This window comes from Chiloscyllium plagiosum, unplaced genomic scaffold, assembly GCF_037043375.1.
Source record: "Chiloscyllium plagiosum isolate Xiang-an unplaced genomic scaffold, Cpla_swu_hap1 HiC_scaffold_1, whole genome shotgun sequence".
Classification (NCBI taxonomy): domain Eukaryota; kingdom Metazoa; phylum Chordata; class Chondrichthyes; order Orectolobiformes; family Hemiscylliidae; genus Chiloscyllium; species Chiloscyllium plagiosum.
In genome coordinates, this window is record NW_028270139.1 from 50,224,671 (window position 1) to 50,249,682 (window position 25,012).

At 41.6% G+C, this 25,012-nt stretch overlaps 1 long non-coding RNA gene across 3 annotated transcripts in view; it reads left to right on the forward strand.

Annotated features, from left to right (window-relative positions):
* The window catches only part of LOC148152115 (uncharacterized), a 145,095-nt gene that overhangs the window by 103,215 nt on the left and 16,868 nt on the right, over positions 1 to 25,012 (forward strand). For 2 of the 3 annotated variants that reach the window (XR_015757904.1, XR_015757912.1), the window contains exons 2-3: positions 2,765 to 2,819; positions 13,347 to 13,465. This is a non-coding gene — a long non-coding RNA (uncharacterized LOC148152115). The remainder of the gene's footprint in view (positions 1 to 2,764; positions 2,820 to 13,346; positions 13,466 to 25,012) is intronic. The other variant, XR_015757925.1, reaches the window with a different exon arrangement.

The window sequence follows — 25,012 nt, forward strand, 5'->3', positions numbered from 1 at the left end:
GCTACAGTATGATCAAAACTGGGAATTGACGATTAAATATTTTAAAAAATTGACATTTTGGAGAATTAGATAAAAACGAACAGGTGGCATAGTGCTGATAATCAAGGAAGAATCAATGTATTGGTTACAGCCATTCTCTGATTGGAACAACAGGATGCAAAAAGTTTCATAAAAACAAGTTACTGTGGATTCTGGAGATCTGAAAAATTGGAAAGGGCTGAAGAAACTCAGCAAGGCTGGCAGAGCCTATGGAGACATAAAAAAGGTCAATGTTTTGAGTTTGACATAACTTCTTCAGAAATTTTTTTTTGCTCTCCTTTTGTTTTACCTCCCAGGGAGTTGTGACGGGGAGAATGGTGAGAAATATATGACACCAAATCTGGATGGGACAGGCTTTGTTCTTTAACTTTTCTGGCTGTAGATATTTGCTCCTCTTATTTCTGTTTCTCTTTCTAAAGCATTTTGTTTGACTCAGCCTATGCCTACTTCCAATTCCAACACCATGTAGACTTTTAATGTTGGTGTTTAAGAGGAGTTAACACTTTAGAATTTGAAAATATAGAGACAGTATCTCAGACAAAATAAATGTGACATTTAGTGTAATATTTATAAAACATGAGGCCACTAGCTATTCTTTGCAGTGTCTTTATTGCAGTTATGTTTAGCAACATCTATGTGCATCATTCTCCATGGTTAAAATGTATAAGCAGCTTATGAAAAAGCATACACAGAGTAAGAAGTGCTTTCTTATCATAAACCAAACTGGAAATTGTATTTTGTCAAGCATACCCATTTTTAGAACATTACCCCTTTAACAGTTATACTTAAAATCTGGTGTGCGTGCAAGTTTGTGCATGAGAGACAGAGAGACATTAGGTCAATGTATATTTGTTGGCTGAACTAAGCACTGTTCATTTGTCAAAATGTCAGGCTTAATATTCAGGCAAATTGTGCAACTCAATGAATTCAACATGGCAGAATAAAACAAAAGTTTAATTACATTGAACAATCCTTCACTGCAATCTATTGGTCAAAATATAAGAAAACATAATTCTCATTCTTCCCAGTTAAGCTTCCTGAATAGATAATAATGATTGATGCTTCCTTTTCACTGATGTCACATTGTAAATCAGCACATGCCTTTTATTTTTCATTCTTCACATTAATCTCTGTCACACTTCTAACCAATAAGATAATGTGTTGATATCAGTTAGTCAGAACATGTCATTGTGCTAAACTGCTGCTGCAAACTAGGGTCTGCTTTTCCACTTCCCAAAGGAAGTTACAAAATAAATATGACTTTTAATATTAAGTGAATCAAGTAAAAAAAGTACGAAAGCTGCTAATGTCAGTCAAAGTGGATATAACAGAACTATTCAATGCAATTCATCTCAGATTGACATCGTGATGCTGGGCAGGCCATCTGTGGAATCAATGAGAAGAGAATGGGAGGCAAACTGAGTGAGCCAACCCACAGCAATCCACTACATCAATCTGGCTTCAACAAAAAGCATGAAGGAAAAGCTCAGAAAAAAGATTGTGCAATCAGCCAGAATGTTTTTCTTTGTGTGTGTGTGCGTGCGCGTGTGCCTGTGTGTGTAAGATGAGGGAATTATGGAAGAAACTTAAAAGTGTTGGGGAAATTTAAAAAAAACACAGTGGAATTCAATGGAATACTCAAGTTCAATTCTGGCTTCTCTGAAGAAAACTTAATTTTTACAGAACTTTCCAGTAACATTGAAACTGGTTGGAAAAAAGCCACTACTACAAATACTTGTTCGCACCAAATATCACCATTTTCCTGAGAATTGAATATCCTTTAGACAATTTTCACAAAAGATGGATGTCAGGGATAATGGATGGTGTCCTGTTTTGAAAGGCCACCTGGAGAAGTACCAAGGAGAATTGAGAAGTTTCCTAAATGGTAAATAATTGGAGAACAGGCCAAGTAACAACTCATGCAAATTTCTCCACTTCTGATTTAGATTAGGCCTCACTGAAGCCATTAGTTTCTTCACACTGGAACCTGTTCAGCAAAGTTATGACCATAGTTTGAGGAACTCCCACAAATGTTCTACCAGCAGGGGGTCAGCTGGATTTGTTGTCTACTTTATATCTCAGGCCAATGCCAATATTACACCCAGCATATATGTGTTTGCTTACAATGTTTTGGGATGTCTACTGTGTCCTTCAGCTCTAGCTTCAAACTCTTTCTACAAAATGTTTACATTTCTATGAGTTCACACCCAGGATTGATCAAGCACAGTGAACATCAATATTAAATAGACTCATGAATTCAAACACAGAACAATTGAACACCGTATGCAGTTCATTCAGTAGTTCGTTCATTCAGGGTCTGATTCTGAAGCTGGAGACTCAGATCTCATTCCTAACTTGAAGACTTAGCAGACTTTTCATTGTATTACTGAGAGTCCTGCATTACTCACTAATGTTCAGACAAAACATTAAACTGGCTCTCCATCTGCTTGCTCATGTGGATTTAAAATTTCCATGGCATTTTTTAAAGGAAAGGCAGGCATTTTTAAGAGAACTTACAAACTTTAGCTCATGCTGCCAAACCAGGTTTATCAGCACCAATTTCACTGTTTATGGAACATTGTTTTACGTAAATTGTCGAAAGCAGAAAAAACATTAACTACAATTTGAAGACAATTTATTTTCCAAAGACATGAAATGGACTTTATAATGTGATTCTTTCTTTCAAATGTAACAATTGTTAAATGAATTGTTTCTCTTATCCAAGAAAACAGATACCAGATGCAGAAGAAGAAATACCGAACCACCAAAAATATGCTGAGGTAAAATATAGCCAAATTAGCAAATGCACTCGTGGACAGTTGCTGTAGGATTCTGTCGAATAGATAGCTGCATTCATATAGTCTGACAGTATCCGATACTGAATATCTAAATCTTGACCAATCTTGAAAACTCTTGAGTTTGAAAAAAAATCAACTTATGACATGAGACAAGAAGGAGACTGTCTCGTATGATATTATGGATTAAAAATTGCCATTGATCATATTAACAAAGGAACATAAAGTATATTCATGCATCATTCCTATTTGCTGTATTAAATTACAGTATTAAATTACAAATTTTAAAAGTATAAAGTAATGATCAGCTTAACGTCACAGGAGTGCATTAAAGTTCCATTCATTAATAATGCTAGCAGTCATTCCTGGCAGAAATACTTTCATCTGGGGACAGATATTAGTGAAGACTTGAGTCAGCATTTGAACCTCATGAAAATGTCTGTTTAATTATAAATTAATCATAATCATAAAAATCTACATAGTTGTAAACATTAAAACCTGACAGTGATACTATGAAGTTACCAGAATATGAACTAAAATCAGACAGAAAACAGGTAATGACCCTGGTGTAATTCTGTATTCTAGAACTGTGACATGTTTGCTAAAGATTTATGATATATAGGAACATTCTCCATACAGAAATAACAGCTGTCAAACACCATTTTAATGTTTCAATAAATCACCCCAGGATGTAAGGAGAGGTGCTATGGGAATGGAATGCTCTTTTGTTGAAAGCACACATTCCAACCATAGCCTTTCTGGTTGAGAGGGCTACTGAAGTCTGGAACAGTTGGTTAACAGGACTATGACAATTTATAATCTTTAATAACAATACCTGAGCTATGCAAGGCAGAAGCTCAAAGGTCTTTTGTTTCTGCAATCTCACACTTTCATACAAACAGTTTATAACAAAGTAATATGTCCAATGGGGACCATAGGCACCCCACTGTAATAGCACATTTTCTGTATTGGTTTACTTTGCTTCCCCTCTGCAGTCACGGTATTGATTGTCTGATGTGGCATGGTTTTGTGGGCACCAGATGCTCTCCAGAACCGTACCATTCCTCAGTCTGTTCCTTGGTAATGAATATTGGTGGGGCATTTGACCAGGGCAAGGATTGTTGGAGATGCATCGCAGCTGAGCTCAATCTTGCCCTCCGACATCCTTTCACGCTTACTGCCAGTTTTCTGTTCAATAACCTAGATAGCTGAGACTAATTGTCGCAAGCTAACTGTCACCTTGACCAACCAACTCAACACAAACATGAAACCTTCCTGACTTATACAAGCCAGCTATTTCCTGTGTAAGCTGGCTGAGCCACCGTACAAATCTGATACAATAGATTCTAATGTTAGTTAATGTATGTTGACTCAAAAGAATTTTTTTGACTGTATTTTGGTCCTTGATCCTTTCGAAGTCGGTCTGAAGCAACCTTAGTCCCCACTCACCCATGTGAATAAAATTCTGTGTCAAGTATTGTTCTATTATTGTTAATACAAAGCTGATATCCTTTAGATTTTCAGCTTCACAAAGCATCTTTGGGGAAACCAAGCTTGCATGGCTGACTGTCAGAAGCCTGTTAACTATGGAGGGCAATGGTTGAGAGGAAAAGGAGGTAATGATTTGTGTAAAACATTGTAGTGTAGTGGGCGGCACGGTGGCACAGCAGTTAGCACTGCTGCCTCACAGCGCCGGAGATCCGGGTTCAATTCCCGCCTCAGGCGACTGACTGTGTGGAGTTTGCACGTTCTCCCCATGTCTGCGTGGGTTTCCTCCGGGTGCTCCGGTTTCCTCCCACAGTCCAAAGATGTGCAGGTCAGGTGAATTGGCCATGCTAAATTGCCCATAGTGTTAGGTAAGGGGTAAATGTAGGGGTATGGGTGGGTTGCGCTTCGGTGGGTCGGTGTGGACTTGTTGGGCCGAAGGGCCTGTTTCCACACTGTAATGTAATGTAAAAAAAAAACAAAGGGATGTTACTTATGACAGTTTTAACCCTTTTGCTGAGGAACTATCATTTTGAGGTTCTTACTTTCAGAAGTATCTTGACAAGATCCAACTTTTTGGCCATTAGAATCCCCATTCTGTTCAAGTGAAAGTTATATTTCTTGTTCTGTAAATGCTGGGAGTATCTTTCAATCAAACTTTGGGCAGGAATGGTTGTAACAAAAAGCTTGCTCTTCAAAGGAAATAAAAATAGACATTGCTGGAGGAATTCAGGAGGTACAATAGAATCCCTGCAGTGTGGAAGCAGGCCATTCAGTCCATACAGGCCCTCCAAAAACACTCCCACCCTATCCCCATGGCTAATCCACCTGACCTACACATCTTTGAACTGTGGGAGGAAACCAGAACACCCAGAGGAAACCCACGCAGATACAGGGAGAATGTACACTCCATACAGACAGTCACCCAAGGCTGGAATTGAATCTGGGTTCCCTATGCTGTGAGGTTATGTCTCTGATCGTGTTTTCGGGATCCTTGAGGGGGAGGGGGAGCAGCCCCAAGTTGTGGTCCACATAGGCACCAATGACATAGGCAGGAAGGAAGATGGGGATCTAAGGCAGACATTCAGGGAGCTAGGGTAGAAGCTTAGAGCTAGAACAAACAGAGTTGTTATCTCTGGTTTGTTGCCTGTGCCACGTGCTAGTGAAGTGAGGAACAGGGAGAGTGTGGAGCTGAACACGTGGCTGCAGGGATGATGCAAGAGGGATGGCTTTGGATTCTTGGATAATTGGAGCTCTTTCTGGGGAAAGTGGGAGCACTACAAACAGGATGGTTTTCACCTGAAACAAAGGGGTACCAATATCCTGGGGAGGAGATTTGCTAATGCTTTCGGGGAGCGGGGGGGAGGTTAAGCTAATACAGCAGGGGGATGAGAACCTGAATTGTAGTTCCAGTGTACAGGAGGTTGAGGGTAGTGAGTTCAGGGAGAGGTTTACAAGGTCGCAAGAGGGCACCAGCAATCAGGGTGTTGGTTTGAAATGTGTGTACTTCAGTACCAGTAGCATCCGGAATAATGTGGGTGAACTTGCAACATGGGTTGGTACCTGCAATTTCGATGTTGTGACCATTTCAGAGATATGGCTAGAGGAGGGACAGGAATGGTTGTTGCAGATTCCAAGATTTCAATATTTCAGCAAGAACAGAGATGATGATAAAAGGGTGGGGTGTGGCATTGTTAATCAAGGGTAGTACTACATCAGCTGAGATAACGTGAGGACTTATCCACTGAGGTAGTTTGGACTGAGATTAGAAACAGGAAGGGAGAGGTCACCTTGTTGGGTTTTCTATAGGCCTCCGAATTGTTCCAGGGATGTAGAGGATAGCAGGGATAGCAAAGATGGTTCTCAATAGGAGCGAGAGTAACAGGGTAGTTGTTATGGGGGACTTCAACTTCCCAAGTATTGGCTGGGAATACTTTATTTCAAGTAGATTAGATGGGTCCGTTTTTGTTCAATGTATGCAGGAAGGTTTTCTGACAGAGTGTGAAGACAGGCCATCAAGAGGCAATGCCATATTGGATTTGGTACTCGTTAATGAACCCAGCCAGGTGTTAGATTTGGAGGTAGGTGAGTACGTTGGCGATGTTGACCACAATTCAGTTATGTTCACAATAGCAATGGACAGGGATAGGTATATACCGCAGGGAAAGAGGTATAACTGGAGGAAAGGCAATTATGGTGTGATTAGACAAGATTTAGGATGCATAGGATGGGGGAGAAAACTGCAAGAGATTTCCACATTCCACTGTGGAATGTGGAGCTTATTCAAGGAACAGCTACTGTGGGTCCTTGGTAAGTATATACCCATCAAGCAGGGAGGGGGTTGTTGAGAGAGGGAGCCATAGTTTACTAAGGATGTGGAAGCTCTTGTCAACAGGAAGAGGAAGGCTTATGTGAAGATGAGGCGTGAGGGCTCAGTTAGGGGCCTTGCAAGTTATAAGTTAGCAAGAAAAGATCTAAAGGAGAGGGCTAAGAAGAGCCAGAAGAGGACATGAGGAGTTGTTGGTGAACAGGATCAAGGAAAACCCTAAGACCTTCTATAGGTATATCAGGAATAAAAGAATGACTAGAGTAAGATTAGGGCCAATCAAAGATAGTAGTGAAAAGTTGTGTGTGGAATCTGAAGACATAGGGGAAAAGCTTAATGAATACTTTTCATCAGTATTCACATTGGAAAAAGGCAATGTTAGTAAGAATACGGATTAGATGGGATTGAGGTTGACAAAGAGGAGTAATTTTGGAAGATCTGAAAATACATAAGACCCCTGGGCCAGATGGGATTTCTCCTCAGATTCTCTGGGCAGCCAGGGAGGAGATTGCAGAGCCTTTGGCTTCAATCTTTATGTCATCATTGTCAACAGGAGTAGTGCCAGAAGATTGGAGGATAGCAAATGTTGTTTCCATGTTCAAGAAGGGGAGTCGGGACTACCTTGGTAATTATAGGCCAGTGAGCCTTACTTCGGTTGAGGGTATGGTGTTGGAAAAGGTTATAAGAGATAGGATTTATAATAATCTGGAAAGGAATAATTTGATTAGGGATAGTCAACACGGTTTGGTGAAGGGTAGGGCGTGCCTCACTAACCTTACTGAGTTCTTCGAGAAGGTGACAAAACAGGTGGATGAAGGTAAAGTGGTTGGTGTGGTGTATATGGACTTTAGCATGGCATTTGATAAGATTTCACACGATAGGCTATTTCACAAAATATGGAGTTTCAGGATTGAAGGTGATTTAGTGGTTTGGATCAGAAATTGGCTAGCTGAAAGAAGACAGAAGGTGGTGGTTGATGGGAAATGTTCATCCTGGAGCTCAGTTACCAGTGGTGTGCCGCAAGGATCTGTTTTGGGGCCATTGCTGTTTGTCATTTTTAGAAATGATCTGGATGTGGGCGTAGAAGGATGGGTTATTAAATTTGCGGATGACACTAAGGTAGGTAGAGTTGTGGATAGTGCTGAAGGATGTTGTGGGTCACAGAAGGACATAGATAAGATGCAGAGCTGGGCTGAGAAGTGGCAAATGGAGTTTAATGTGAAAAAGTGAGAGATATTTCACTTCGGAAGAAATAACAGGACAGCAGAGTACTGGGCTAATGATAAAATTCTTGGCAGTGTAGATGAACAGAGAGATCTCATTGTCCTGGTGCATAAATCTCTGAAAGTTCCTACACAGGTTGATAGGATTGTTAAGAAGGCATATAGTATGTTGGCATTTATTGTAGGTGAATTGAACCTCGAGGTCATGCTTCAGCTATACAAGACACTGGTCAGGCCACACGTGGAGTATTACCTACAGTTCTGGTCACCGCATTATAGGAAGGATGTGGAAGCTTTAGAACGGGTTCAAAGAAGATTTATTAGGATGTTGACTGGTATGGAAGGAAGATCTTACAAGGAAAAGCTGAGGGAACTGAGGCTGCTTTCATTGGAGAGAAGAAGGTTGAGAGATGACTTAATTAAGACATATATGATAATCAGAGGGTTAGATAAGGTGGACAGTAAGAGCCTTTTTCCTCGGATGGTGAAGACTAGCATTAGGGGACATAGCTTTAAATTGAGGGGTGATAGATTTAGGACAATTATTAGTAGTTTCTTCACTCAGAGAGTAGTAGGGGCATGGAACAGCCTGTCTGCAACAGTAGTAGACTCACCGACATTAAGGGCATTTAAATCGGCATTGGACATACATATGGATAATAATGGAACAGTGTAGATTAGATGGGCATCAGATTATTTTCACAGGTCGGCACAACACGAGGGCTGAAGGACGTGTACTGCGCTGTAACGTTCTATGTTCTAATTGTGGCTGAAAATTCTTCCCACAGAATATCAAAACAAATTCAGTAACTTTATTGTCCAAGTGTACATAATTGAATCATATCACCTGTAAGGCCTTTTCAATAAAAGGATGCGGAGCGTACCCTGTCATTCTCCTTCACCATCAATGAGGACTGTTTCATCTTTAATGTAGATCACTGAAGGTGGCAGCGTTGGTAGATAAAGCAATAAAAAACGCCTATGGCATGCCTGCCTTCATTGGAAGGGGTATTGAGTATAAGGACAGATAAGTTATGCTGCAGTTTATAGAATGTTAGTTAGGCCACACTTGGAATATTATGTCCAGTTCTGGTCACCACACTACCAGATGGATGTGGATGCTTTGGAGAGGGTACAGAAAAGGTTTACCAAAATGTTGCCTGGCATGGGGAATTTTAGCTATGAAGAAAGTTTGGATACATTGGGTTTGTTTTCACTGGAACGCAGGAGGTTGAGGGATGACCTGATATAAGTTTATAAAATTGTGAATGGCATAGGTAGAATGGAAAGTTTGAGGCTTTTTCCCAGGGTGGAGAGGTCAGTTACTAGGGGACACAGGTTCAATATACAAGAGATATTGGTGACTGCCTGGAATGTGCTACCAGAGGAGGTGGTGGAAGCAGAGACAGTAACAGCATTGAAGAAGCACTTGGACGAATACATGATTAGGAAGGGAATAGAGGGATAAGGATCCTATCAGTAGAAACTTTTAATGCAGAAGGGCTATTGTATCGGTGCAGGCTTGGAGGGGTAAAGGGCCTGTTCTTATGCAACATTGTTCTTTGGTTTTTTTTATTTCAAAAATATACTTTATTCATAAAATAATTTGATGGTCTGTACAGTTGGTCATGCCATATATACGTAAACATTTGCATACAGAGATCAGAATTTATCATTTGTATATACAGGTCTGTACATTTATCAATCATATATCCATATATTTAGCTGAGGCATTAACGGAGCCCAAATGACTGCGTGGGCCCCCTGTTCTTCTTAGGCAGGCAGATGTTACACGGTGGTCTTTCCCCACCGCGCCTTTGGGGCAGTTGCCCCAAGCTTCAGCGCCCCAAGGTAGTGCTGGACCTTGGAATGTGCCAGTCTGCAACACTCAGTCGGGGTCAACTTCCTCAGCTGGAAGATCAACAGGTTTTGGACCGCCCAGAGAGCGTCCTTCACCGAGTTGATGATCCTCCAGGCACAGTTGATGTTCGTCTCGGTGTGCGTCCCGGGGAACAGACTATAGAGCACGGAGTCCCGCGTCACGGCGCTGCTTGGGACGAACCTCGACAAACACCACCGCATTCCTCTCCAGACTTCTTCTGCATAGGCACATTGCAGAAGGAGGTGTGTGACAGTCTCGTCTCCCTCGCAGCCGCTTCAAGGGCATTGTTCTTTGTTCTTATGCATCACAGTGTGCTAAATGAATGCAACTTCCATTGATTCAATATTATAGAATGTCCTTGCTCCTCCTTTATGTGAGATTATACATCTGTTCCTCGAACCAGCCCTGTGTTATGAAGGTTACCAAAACCATTTTCCTCTTTATCTGAAGGTTAGAAAATGACTATATCTGCAGGAACACGATGTATTAAATCTCAAGGCAATGTGGGCAGAAAGGTATTAACATTGCCCTTATCCTGATGGCTATCTTTGTGTGCAGATGCATCGAGCTGTCTGTAAATCTTCAATTTGCAAACACGAGCATCTGAAGTTTCAGTGAATCCAAAGTCAGTAAGAGCCAGGTGAGGCTGGGTGGGGTGAGGGTGGGGTGGGGCGAGGGGTTGTGGCTCTGAAAGTACTGATACCAGGCTGCATGCTAATTTCAAAACACAAACCAGGCACCAATCATAATAACCAGTCATAGTGGAGGACATGACATGACTTCCACTCCCCTCCAAACTGAGGTGAATTAAATTAGTTAAAGAGGTAATTATAAGCATGCCAAGGGATGGACTTTAAATATTTAGATTATAAATATGACAGGTTATTTGCAGCTTCGTAAACTAACTAGAAGCTGGAGAAAGACATCTGTAGTGGTACAAGTAATTATAATATAACTAGCCAATGTAACATGGACCTGTTGCTATCATGCAGTAAACTACATCTTGTTGCTAAAAAGAACCTTTCCCTGTTCAGTCTCATTCATAGCTCATCCTCTTCCATTAATAACCAAGGAAACCCAGTTTAGAAAGGAAAGATGACCGCAGGCAATTTTAGATTTTGATTGAATATGTTTCTGTTCACTTGAATAAGTTTCCGCTGATGTTAGATCGTATTTTTGTTACCGTGCTCCGGTGGGAAGTACCTAGCCAGTTTTGTTCATTTAAAGTTTACAAGAGTAGAAAGCAAGGTTGGTCGCACCACTCTACTCTGACTATTATCTGATACTGTTTGGTTCTGCAAGTATGTGAAAACAGGGAACATGTTTAATGCGGACAAGTGTGAGGTGATTCACTTTGGACGGAGTAACCTAAATGCAAAGTACTGGGCTAATGGTAAGATTCTCGGTAGTGTAGATGAGCAGAGAGATCTCGGTGTCCAGGTGCACAGATCCTTGAAAGTTGCCACCCAGGTTGACAGGGTTGTTAAGAAGGCATACAGTGTTTTAGCTTTTATTAATAGAGGGATCAAGTTCCGGAACCATGAGGTTATGCTGCAGCTGTACAAAACTCTGGTGCAGCCGCACTTGGAGTATTGTGTACAGTTCTGGTCACCGCATTATAAGAAGGATGTGGAAGCTTTGGAAAGGGTGCAGAGGAGATTTACTAGGATGTTGCCTGGTATGGAGGGAAGTTCTTATGAGGAAAGGCTGAGGGACTTGAGGCTGTTTTCGTTAGAGAGAAGAAGGTTGAGAGGTGACTTTATAGAGACATATAAGATAATCAGAGGGTTAGATAGGGTGGACAGGGAGACCCTTTTTCCAAGTATGGTGACAGCAAGCACAAGGGGTCATAGCTTTAAAGTGAGGGGTGATATATATAGGGCAGATGTCAGAGGTAGTTTCTTTACTCAGAGAGTAGTAAGGGTGTGGAATGCTTTGCCTGCCACGGTAGTAGATTTGCCAACTTTAGGTACATTTAAGTCATCATTGGTCAAGCATATGGACGTACATGGAATAGTGTAGGTTAGATGGGCTTCAGGTTGGTATGACAGGTCGGCGCAACATCGAGGGCCAAAGGCCTGTACTGTGCTGTAATGTTCTATGTTCTATGTAAAATCAGTACTGGACTTTCAATAGGGATGACACTCAAAACATCATGGGCGTCAGAGAATGACACCAGATAAGGATGTCAAAGATGGTAGCCACCTTTTCAAAAGGAAGGTTCCAGCTGACAGTGTGGACCCCAATGTCAGTGTTTAGGTGGTGATGATGGGCAAATCTCTCTACAGGCCTCAGTAGTAGTGTCATGGAATTGTCACCATCTGTCCAAAAACCCAACTGGTTCATTAATGCCCTTTAGAGAAGTAAATCTGCCATCCTTTCCAGATCCATAGCAATATGGTTGACTCTTAACTGTCCTTTGTAATGACCTTATATACCACTCAGTTCATGGTAAACTAAGGATGGGCCACAAACTCTGACCTTGCCACTGATATCCGTATCTCATCAAGGAATAATAAAAGAAGCCTAGACAGTGAGATTCATAAACAGGAAGGAATCCCACTCTCTCAACATCTAACTTCACTGTGACCATATTTTCCAACGAGCAACTGCCAAGATTCTTCATCCTCTATCTGCCCAAGCTACGACAGCTCATCTCTGGCCTGAATAAGTCTATGTTTCATAAATAATTAGATTATGAGAGGTTTCAAACACCCCTCCCTTTTCCATTCTTTAAAAGTGTTTATCTCCTCACAGAGCCTGCTGCTCAGTGTGGGTAATATAGTTATCCACAGTTCCAGACACCTACTGACCTGCCTCTTCTCCATGGTAATGTTTATATTCAGGTGTCTCTGGATGTGCAGCACCAGGATGCTTGAGCCAGAAGGACTGGAGTGCGTCATTAAATCTAAAACAAAACTTTAATTCAATTTGCTAAGCTTTGTTTAAATGTGAATTAATTTTATATTTATTGTTTGATTCCTTTTAAGAAAGGGATTCTTTGTTACTTGTGATAATACTATGTCCCAAAGAGGAAATGTACATAAATGAGTTAACTGCTTGAGTTCCATATAACCCCACTTTCCATGCATTTTAACACCGATTCTCACAAATATCTGCATGTAGACAATGCAACTGGATCAAGGAAGGAACTGAAAAACTTCTAAATATGACAACATTGTTGTGGCCTCTCAGCTATGATGATTAAAAAAAAATCTCTTAAACTTTTTATTCCTAAGAGCACCAGTCAGGGAAGCTGGCTTCCATTCCAACAACATTACACGTTATCTTTTTGAACTGCTGTCATATACATGAGCACTAGACCATTTTGCAAGATACACAGCTTGTTAGACACTCAGTATCACCACAGCACCAGTCACGAGGTGTCTGACCTATGCTTATTTAAAATTTGGTACACATCACTAAATCTTATCCACAGTTAATTGTTCAGCTTCAATAATGATTTTTGTGGATCATTCTGGGGAATTAAACACCATGGCTCTACTTACTTGATCAGTGATTGAAGAACTGTGCTAACAAGATGTTAGATGCTGTGAAATGATTTGTAGGCTAATTCTTCTTTTCCTTATTCTTAGGATGTGGAAAATATTCTGAAAAGCAACATTTATTGTCCGTCTCCAGTTCTTCCAAGGAGGTTAGAAATCAATCAAAAAGTGGCGAGTTTAGTTCTGCCCTTGGCACCGTGCTGGAGAAGGTGAGAATGGGCAAGTGTGGACTCAGGAGGGGAAGGTGATGGGCTGGGATGTGTGAAGGTTGGGGAGTGAGCAGGGGGTTGGGGGGAGGTGAAGTTTCCATCCCCAATCTAACTCCTCGCAATAGACTCACATACAGGGATTTTGAGAGTCACTTTCCCATTCAGAGGCCAGTTAAGGCTCGTATTTGGCCAATTAATCCTTCATGGCTGCAAGTAGCTGACTGCCTGCAGTACCAGCAGTGGCCACCATTCTGAGGGACACTGTTAGGAATGAAGTTTGAACGACCCTTCAACCGAAGGTGACAGAAACCCCAACACCAGGCAATTAATTTTTCGAACAAAAACGTAGGGTAGCATCAGAGCAGTTGGAAATAATTTTCTGTAACATCACTGGAGGAACTGCCAGGGATATTAAATTCAGCCATTAATTGTGACTGAAATGTTCATCAGCCAGGCTCGATGCCATAAAATCAGAAAGTACTGTTCAGCAGGCTTGGCAGTATCTGTGAAGAGAGAATCAGAGTTAACAATTCATGTCCAATTTGACTTTTCTTCAGCACTGAGAAGGGTTTGAAATTTGTGTTTTTGTTTCTGAAGACAGAAGAGGAAGGGGAGCAAGTGGAACAGATTGACAGGGTACTCCGAGCCAAAACCAAATGGATTGCTGAAGGTGGTTAGGGAACAGAGAGACATAAAAAGGTGTAAATGAGGGTGTAAAAAAAGGAAAAAATGGGCCTGCTGTACAACAAGACATAAACAAGCGTGTGTGTGTGTGTGTTTATAAGATGTAAGAAAAAATGGAGGATACAGAAATCATACTCCAAACTTATGGAATTCAATATTGATCCCTAGACACTTCAAGGCATTTGAGCAAATATGAAGTGTGGTTCCTTCAGCTTGTGTTATGCTTCACCAGAACACTGTAACAAGCCAAGGACAGAAATGATAGCATTAGAGTAGGGTGTTTCATTGAAGTGTCAGGCAACTGGAAGATGGGTGTCATTTCTTCAGACAAAGTGGAGATATTCCATAAAGTGGTTACCAGTCTGCATTTGATCTTGCCAATCTAAAGGGGACTGCATTGTGAACTGTGAATACAATAGGCTAGTTTGAAAGAAGTAAAAGTGAAATGCTGCTTCACTTGGAAGGTGCGTCTGAGGCCTAGAACAGTGAGGCGTGAGGAGGCGAATGAGCAGGTGTTATATGTTGGGAAATCACATGGGAAGATGCAAAAGGGGAATGAGAAAAGGTTAAAGGTAGTGGAGGAGTGAACCAGAATATCACAGCGGGAACTGTGGAATGCTGGCAATGAAGGTGGGGGAAGATGTGTTTGGAGGATCCTTTGAATACTGTTGGGGTGGAAAGTGAAGACAATGTGAACCAATGGAATGGACTCGAAGGCAATCTCATTCCCTTGAACTGAGAGAATCGATTAGCCTTATGTGACGAGTTGTTAAGTTACAAAGACTGGAAACTATATTTAGGTTGTTCCAGTTCTGCCATTTTATAACTGCAGACTCTACGGCAATACATACAAAGTTGCAGGAATGGAGCAGGAGTAACTCCCAAGAAATTGTATTCAGTCAGTTTTGCTGATTCTAAAGTTCAGCAAATTTATTAAATTCAGTTATCACAATTTTCCATGAGTGGGATTTGAACTTATTACCTCTGGGCTTTTCGTCCATTATCATAAGTCAGTACACTACCATGCCCTGAAGCAGGCAATGCTTCAATTTATTGGTATTAAGGTCAAAAACTGATGAAGAAATTTGTTTGTACAGAAAACATATCTGCGTTTGAAGTAAAATAGTGCAGATAAATTAATCTATATGCACAAGTAATTTGTAGCCATGTGATATCTGAAACCTTTGAAGGTTTCTGAGTTTTTTTTTAAAGAGGCCTGTTTTCTTTCAGTGAGCAGGATCTGCTATGGATTTAACTGTTTTGAAAGTCGCATCACATTTCGCTATAAATATTTACAGCATGAGTAACTGGAAATGGTTTATTTTGTATACTACAGCTTTCGGCACGCTCAAAGATAAAGTCTTATCTGATCAGCCACAGCAACAATAACTATTTTGAGAAACCAAACCAGACCAAGATAAGTTTTAATTGCACTCTCAGAAGGAGGCAAGATATCATCCATGCATCTTTTTAGAGACAGACTGCCCCTTTAGAACTTAAATTGTCCATGTTAGGCACTCCCCTTCTTCAGGCACTAGGCCTCTTCCATAGCTATATCCTAACCACCCGATGCCTGGAGAAAGAACGCCTCATCTTCCCCTTGGGACCCTCCAACCACATGGCATCAGTGTGGACTTCACCAGTTTCCTCATTCCCCCCCTTCCCACCTTATCCCAGTCCCAACCTTCCATATTGGCACCGCCTTCTTGACCTGTCCCACCTGCCCGTCTTCCTTCCCACCTTTCTGCTCCACCCTCCTCTTGATCTATCAACTTTACCCCCAGCTCCAACTACCTATCACACTCTGAACTGCCTTCAACCCAGACCCACCCCCTTTCCATTTATCTCTTCACCCCCTCGGCTCACAAGCCTCCTTCCTGATTAAGGGATCTTGCCCGAAATGTTGATTCTCCTGCTCCTCGGATGCTGCCTGACCTGCTGGGCTTTTCCAGCACCCCTGTCTTGACTCTGATCTCTAGCATCTGCAATTCTCACTTTCTCCACATTCTCTTTCTTGAGTCCTCAGTCCAAAGGCAGGTCTGGCCCACAGTGTCATAATCTCCACCATGGTTAGGATAAAGCCCCAAACTCACTCCAGTCAGAACAGAGATTAAACTAAATAATACTAAAGAACTAAGGGCGCTGGAAATCTGAAATAAAAACAGAAATTGCTGGAAAAACTCAGCAGGTTTGCCAGCACCTGTGGAAAGAAAGCAGAGTTAACGTTTTGGGTCTAGTGATCCTGAAGGGTCTTCAGTATCTCTGAAGAAGTCACTGGACTTGAAAATGTAAGTCTGTTTTCTCTCCACAGCTGCTGTCAGACCTGTTGGATTTTTCCAGCAACTCCTGTTTTTGTGTCAGGGATTGAACTCTGCGCTGTTGGAACCTGAGTCTGATTTACTCCAGCCCTCCAACCAAGTAGCATCTCCCAAAAAAAGCTGCCTGAGGTGCTGTGGTAATGTGTATCCCGTACATTTATTGTAGCCCAGAGCCGGTGTTGGTGGAGGCTCCAGTTTCTTTCCACCACAGTGAAAACCATGAATATCTCCCACTCCTACCACTCTCATATTTTGAAATGCTGGACAAGTTGATGGTCAGCCTTTGCATTTGCATTATGAATGTGTCTTCCTTCACTATCAAATGCTGGAGTGGGAGCTGTACCTGAAGTTTTAGTCTCAGAGGCAGGGACCCTAGCATCGTGCCTCAAGACCTTCAAACAAAGCATCAGTTAAGCACATGATTGAACTTCAGTGTTGCACTGTCACGAGCATGTTTTTGTCACCTCACAAACACTCTGGCATTCGGTTAACACAAACTGAAATAACGACGTTGAAATAATTATCAGTTATCTGTGTTTATTATGACAAATTGTTAAACAATATGAATATTCTCAAGATAAATGTTATTGATAGAGGTATTTTGTAGATTCCTTTTCATGATTTTTGAAATAAGCCAAAAAAAACCCTGCCTTATTGTGTCATTTCCTGTAGTTATGACATTACAATAATTCAGCAAGTTTGAAGAAAGCAGATTTATGGATTTCCATTCAATGCTAATCCACACTTTAAATATTTACATAATTTCTTGAGTCCGTTGGCAAACATTCATAGATCAAATCATGTGAAATGGACTTATGTTGGAATTTTGGATCACTTTATTTTTCTTACTTGGACTCGAAAGAATGTTAAAAGTTGCAACATAAATGTAAGCAGGCAGAAATTGGGCAGCACTGACCGACAGAGCTGGACCAGACCAAAGGAATGGTCCCAGGATCCGATGGATAGACTCAAGACCCACCCAATAACGTATCTCAGACTTCAAGTCAATGAGAACAGGTGAGCTGGAGACAGCTGCTGCATATTCCCAGGCAGCTTGCCGGAGAGGTGGATGTTTACTGGATACTTCCTGGGAGAAGGGAGCTGATTGGGAGTGAGGGATCAAAAACAACAGCATGCATTTATAAAAATGGTAAAGCAACATTTTCCCCATATTTTGGTTCCTGAACCTTTGTGGCTTTAAGATGGAGGTTCCACATTATTTTGCATTGAATTTGAGTACGGGAGTTGGGATGTCATGTTGCGGCTGTACAGGACATCGGTTAGGCCACTTTTGGAATATTATGTGCAGTTCTGGTCTCCCTCCTACAGGAAGGATGTTGTGCAATTTGCAACGGTTCAGAAAAGATTAACAAAGATGTTGCCAGGGTCGGAGGGTTTGAAATAGAGGGAGAGGCTGAAAAGGCTGGGGCTGTTTTCGCTGGACTATCAGAAGCTGAGGGGTCACCTTATGGAGGTTTGTAAAATCATGAAGGGCATGGATAAGGTAAGTAGACAAGGTCTTTTCCCTGAGGTGAGGGAATCCAATACTAGAGGGCATAGGTTTAAGGTGAGAGAGAAAAGATTTAAAAAGGACCTAAGGGGCAACTTATTTACACTGAGGGTGGTGCAGATGGAACGAGCTGCTGGAGGAAGTGGTGGAGACTGATACAATTATAACATTGGAAAGGCATCTGGATGGGTATATGAATAGGAGGGGTTTAGAGGGATGTGGGCAAAAAGCTGGCAAATGGGATGAGATTATTTTAGGATATCTTGTTGGCATGGACACATTGGACTGAAGGGTCTGTTCCCATGCTGCACATCTCTATAACTCTATGACTCTAATTAATTACTTCAATGATTTCAAGTTTACATGTTTGCCAGTCAGCTGACTATTCTATTCTTAGAATTTTAAAACTGTCCTCCTGTTTGCAGATCTTTCTTGCCTTTGTAAATCCTCTCCTGCCTTTTAGCCCCTTTTCGCCTTTTGCAGTCCCTCCCTCCACTTTACATCCACTCAATCTCCCTTTGCAGTCCCTTCCCTCCATTTGTAGCCATTTGCTCCCCTTACAGTCCTTTATTTAACTTTTCAGCTCCTTCCTACCATTTGTGACTGCTCTCCTCCCTTTATAAATCCTCACTCCACTTTGCATTCCCTTTCTCCCCATTTGCAGCCTTTTTATCTCCATTACAGCCACGCTTTCCCATTGCAGCCTCCCCTGATTCTCGGCATGCAACTGCCCAACAATTCCTCAGCCCAGCAGCCTTTCCCCCCAGTGGCCCTAGCATAGGCCTCACCAGTCTAGCTGCTTATTCCCCAACCACTTCTCGCCTCTACCTTGCTTCCTCCAGTTTCAGCAGCTTTATTCACAGCCTCCACTCATCATCTCTATGCTGCTGCATCTCGGGTATTAACTAGCATCAACAAATTTCCAAGTCCTATTTTGAAGTGGCATAAACCAATAGCTTTACACAAGTTATTTGACCTATAAGTGCAGCGCTTCGTTTGTGTTTCATCATACAGTATGGTAATCTACTGAGAGATTTCTACTTCAGTGTGACTGCAGCGGCCTATTCTTTATTGTGAATGAAAGTGTTTTTGATTTGACTTGATTTATTTATTGTCACGTGTAATTTGTTACAAAACACAGTGAAAAGTTTTGCATGGTGTTGCCACTCTCCGGCGCCAGCTTAAAACACAGAAAAATAAACCAAAACATAGAGTCTAAGGGCAGTAAAATGACAAAATAAAGAAAAATTGTTCAACTTCACAGTCCTTCTTGTTAAGTTCTGTGTTGCGGGCCATGAACCCAATGACTAGGCCACAGCACCACCCACATTCTTTTCCATGTTGTTATACATTAATAATAGCTTGCATTTAAATTGACTTTGTAATTTGAAATATTAATGAGTGGAATCAGAGACTTGGGGTTAAATGTAGTATAAGAGGTTCAATTAGATATGCTAATGAGACACAGAAGGCATGACAAGGAGTGAGGCATTATCACATGACCTTGTTCTCTCTTGCAGCCCAATGACAAGATGAAGTTACAGGAAGTTGTTTCTTAAATAAATATGCTGCTTCCCATACCTCAGCAGACCCTTTAAGTGTTCTTTAGCAGTACAACAAGACCAAGAATATTATAGTGATCTTCTGTTTGATGCAAGTGTACTAATTGAATGGCAAGGATTTGTAAAGCAATAAACCATGTAACTAATTTGAAAATATGAGTATATACATGAAGAGTTAAATTACAGACAATGAATGCCACGTTGTCTGACATTGACTACCGCAGTGGAAATGATTGACAACATCTTAAAACGTTATTTTTCAACATACTTTCTTTTTAAATTAGTGATTTACAGTTTGAAAATCAAACCATTTTCTCATTAGCAAGGAAAATAACTTTGCCTTTGAAGAAACCATTACACAATGCAAGTCTTCCAAAATATATCAGTGGTGTGCTTATCTGTCCAGGCTTATCTATGATGATCATTGCTGGAGGCTGCTATATGTTTTCAGAATGTTTCCATGATGTGGGGATGCTGGTGCTGGACTAAGACAGACAAAGTTAGAAATCACACCAGCTTTTGGAAGCACTAGCTTTGGAGAATAAGATCATAAGACACAGAATTTATAGCAAAAGATTACAGTGTCACAGTGATATGTTGAACAAACCTGGATTGTTAAGTCTTTCATCTTTTTAGAATGTTTCAGTTCATTAATATGTAAATCCCGGAACTTCTTTTAAGTCACATTCTTGAGATAACTTAAGGTTTTATAACAAAAGATGACGTCTCAGCTCAGACAATGCATTAAAGGTGTGAGGTTAGAGTCTGTCTGTGTCCCAGTCTTGAGTCAGACTGGTTCTATTTCCAAGGTGGAATTTTAAAAATATTACATGGATTGACTGCCTGCATTGACTGCCTACAGATTATGCATTTTTTGAACAAAATAGAATGTATCTGCAAATATAATTCTGCAAATACAAATTCACCCCATAGACTTGTAGGTATGTTTGCATGCATGAGAGAGAGAGAGAGGAAGTGAGTGTGTGCATGTGAGAGTGTGCGTGTGACTGTGAGTGCACATGAAAGAGTGTGTGTTTGCGTATGTGAAAGCTTAGTAAAGTGTATGCATGGGTGTGACGCAATATAAGCCTGTGACAGGGTGTGAGTGTGGGGGATGTATGGGTGTGTATATGTATGAGAGAGAAGCATGTAGATGAGAGAGGGTCTGTAGGAGTATTTGAGTATGTAAGAGTGTGTGTGTGTGTTGAGAAAGTGTATCGTGTCGTGGGGTCACCTGTAATGTGACATGAACCCAAGATCCTGTTTAAGGCCATCCTCATGGGTACTGAACTTAGCGATCAGTCACTGCTATATGAACTTTATACTCCAATAACCACCTGATGAAGGAGCAGCGTTCCAAAAGCTAGTGCTTCCAAGTAAACATATTGGATTATAGTCTGGTGTTGTGTGATTTCTAACTTTGTCCAGCCCATTCCAACACCAGTTCCTCCACAATATGACTAAAATTGACACCACTAACTGTCGGCTTACAGTGGAGAGGATCTCCAAGAAGATTACGCATATTGAAATAGACATCAACTTTCTGCAGAAATGCAAGAAAGCAAGAAAGATCCCAAAAGGATTACAGATCATGAACCCACTCAAGTCGACCTACAACACAAATTACGCTGAGAGATTTTGCCGCCGCACCTCTTGCAAACTCCTCAATCATCTCGTGCACCAGGCGATATAGCAGGTGACATAACCTTGAAATCAAGATGGAGTCCACACTCTCAGCTTGCTCTCAGGATACATCAGTACAGTTACAAGATGCTGCCAAGCAGACAAGGTGACAGAACTACACCACGTAAATGCACACCAAGAACAAGAAACTGGAAAAATTTAGCATCACCACCAGCAGTAACCAAGCCTCCCCTTGCACCACAGTTGAAAACGTCATCACAATGGGGAAATTGATCATCAGCTTATCAACTGGAACAGATTGAAGTTCTCAGCTGAGGGCTCAATTTCTGGCTCACCACCAAATAGGACCCCATTTGTCTTGTTGCAGGCACGGAGGAATTTATTAAATGAATGAGACTCTGGGAATTCTTCCAAGATGTCAGCAATGATCCCAATGAGCCAACCGACAAACCGGAACAGTCATCAGAGAGATCTGTAGAGGAGAGACCAAAGGAGGAGTTGATTGGAACCCCTCCGGAGGCCTCTGTCCTGGGCTGGACATGTATGCTCAAACCATCAGGAAATGTGTAAATGCCAGATTCACAAACCGCACCCACAAGGTAGAGCAAAACATCGGCCAATCACAGCGCGATGCCATCCCTGCTCTCAAAACCAATCACGACATTGTCATCAAACCAGCAGATAAAGGAGGAGCCATCATCATTCAGAATAGAACAGACTACTACAAGGACGTGTACCGACAAATGAACAACCAAAGAACATACCCATAAACTAAATACATTGATCAAGAGTTTTGATCCAGTCCCTCAGGGTTCCCTACGTACTCTCATCCTACATACATCTCGTATGGGGGACTTCTTCTGCCTTCTGAAGATACACAAAGCTAACAGATCAGGACATCCCTTCAGATCAGGTAATTGGACTCTGTGTAAGAATCTCTCTGGCTATGTCAAAGGCAGCTTGAAACCCATTGTACCAGGAACCCCCTGCTTCTGTCGCAACGCTACAGATTTCTTACAGAAACTCAGCACCCACAGACCAGTTGAACCAGGAGCATTCCTCATCACAATGGACGTTTCCGCACTCTACACCAGCATCCCCCACAATGATGGCATCGCGGCAACAGCCTCAGTACTCAACACCAACAGCTGCCAATCTCCAAACACCACTCTACAACTCATCCACTTCATCCTCAACCACAACGTTTTCACCTTTGACAGCCAGTTCTTTATGCAGACACATGGAACAGTCAAGGGGACCAAATTTGCACCCAGTATGCAACGTTTTCATGCAGAGGTTTGAACAAGACTTCTTTGTTGCACAGAACCTCCAACCAACACAAAACACCAGATATATTGATGACATTTTCTTCCTCTGGACCCATGGCAAGGAGTCACTGAAAAACCCATACAGTGATATCAATGAGTTTCATCCCACCATTAGACTTACCATGGACTAATCTTTAATATCTATCTCATTCTTGGAGACATGCAAATCCAACAAGACTGGTCACCTCAGTGCCTTACTCTACGCAAACATACAGATAACTTCACAATGCTACAATTCTCCAGCTTCCTCCTGAAACATATTAAAACAGCCATCCCATCCAGACAAGTCCTAATCATACATAGGATCTGTTCATATGTGGAGGAACGTGACAGACACTTGAAGGTATTCAAGGATGCCCTCATTAGAACACTCAACTCATCAATTGTCAGTTCCAATGTGCCACAGCGAGAAACCATAATGACCTCCTCAGGAGACAGACACGGGTTGCAGCCGATTGGGTACCCTTCATTGTCCAGTACTTCCCAGGAGCCAAGAAACTACTCCATATTCTTCACAACCTGCAACATCTTATCAAGGAGGATGAGCATCTCACCAAGACCTTCCCTACGCCTCCATTTCTTGCTTTCAAACAACCACCAAACGTTAAACAGATCATTGATCACAGCAAAATGCTCAGCCTTCTGGACAACATCGACTACAACACCGTACAACCCTGTCATATCAACCACTGCAAGACGTGTCAGTGTTGACACGGATACCACCATTATACATGGGGATACCACGCACCATATATGCGGCAGGTACTCATGTGACTCGGCTAAAGTTGTCTATCTCATATGATGGAGGCAAGGATGCCCTGAGGCATGGTACCTTGGTGAGACCAAACAGACGCTACAACAACCGATAAATGGACACAACAATCAACAGACAAGGGTGTTCCCTCCCAGTCACGGAACACTTCAGCGGTCAGGGACATTCAGCTTCAGATCTTCGGGTGACCATCCTCCAAGACAGACTTCGGGACAGGCAACAATGTAGAATGGCCAAGCAGAGGCTGATAGCCAAGTTTGATACCCATGGGGATGGCCTCAAATGGGATCTTGGATTCATGTCACACTACAGGTATCCCCACCACACTACACACTCTCACACCTACACACTCTTACATAGTCACACACTCACGCAGACTCCCTCTCATACACATGCTCTCACTCATACACATACACCCCCCACACACACCCATGCAACACCCTCTCACAGGCTTATACTCCATCACACCCACACACACACTTTACCAAGCTTTCATACAAGTGAACACACTCGCTCACGTGCACTCACGCTCACATGCACACACTCACATGCACACACTCACGCTCTCTCTCTCCCTCTCATGCACGCACTCACACACATACACGTCAATGAGCTGAATTTGTATTTGCAGAATTATATTTGCAAATATATTCTATTTTGCTAAAGAAATCTGTAGACAGTCAATACATGTAATATTTTGTAAATTCCACTTTGAAAATAGAATCAGTCTGACTCAAGATTTGGATACAGACAGACTCTTGGAGAAAGTGAGATCAGTCGAGAGTGTGGTGCTGGAAAAGCACAGCATGTCAGACAGCATCCGAGGAGCAGGAGAATCGACTTTTTGGGCATAATACCTGAACTGTTAATTCTCCTGCTCCTCCAATGCTGCCTGGCCTGCTGCGCTTTTCCAGCACCATGCTATTGGCTCTGATCTCCAGCATCTGCAGCCCTCACTTTCTCCTAGAGTCTGTCTGTATCCCAATCTTGAGTCAGACTGGATCTCGACCTCTGACAGACTCTGACCTCACACCTTTATTATATTGTCTGAGCTGAAATGAAACCTTTTGTTATAAAGCCTTAAGTTATTTTGAGAAGGTGATTTAAAAGTTCTGGGATTTACATATTAATGAACCAAACCTGCATTCTAAAAGATGAAAGACTTAACAATCCAGGTTCGTTCAATATATCACTGTATGATGCTAATCTTTTGCTTTAAGTTATGATCTTACACTCCACAACCACCTGATGAAGGAGCAGCACTCCAAAAGCTAGTGTTTTCACATAATCTGGTTGGACTATAACCTGATATTGTGTGATTTCTAACTTCAGAATGTTGGTTAGGGATGTTTTGTTTGTTTTGCACCTTAGGTTGTGTTCTGCTCACAACAGGATTTAGTCAGTGTCTCTGTAGTATTGTTCTGATTTGACATCTAATTTGTCTTTATTACAGGCCATTTTATGTCCTGATGTTAGTTCTAGGAAAATGATGATGAATTCTATTGGATTCCACATGACATCAGATGGATGTTGCACTTAAATCTTTATATCCACCAGTCAAATTGGGTAGTTTGTTATCTGCACAGATGGAAAAAAAGAGTAAAGTTGGTTTGATTCATCTTGTCTATTTCAAAATGGTGGTCCAGTAACAATAAGCTCATTTCTAATAAATTTTTTTTAATTGCTGTATTCCTATGGTTGCATGCTGACCATGGATATATTTCACCCT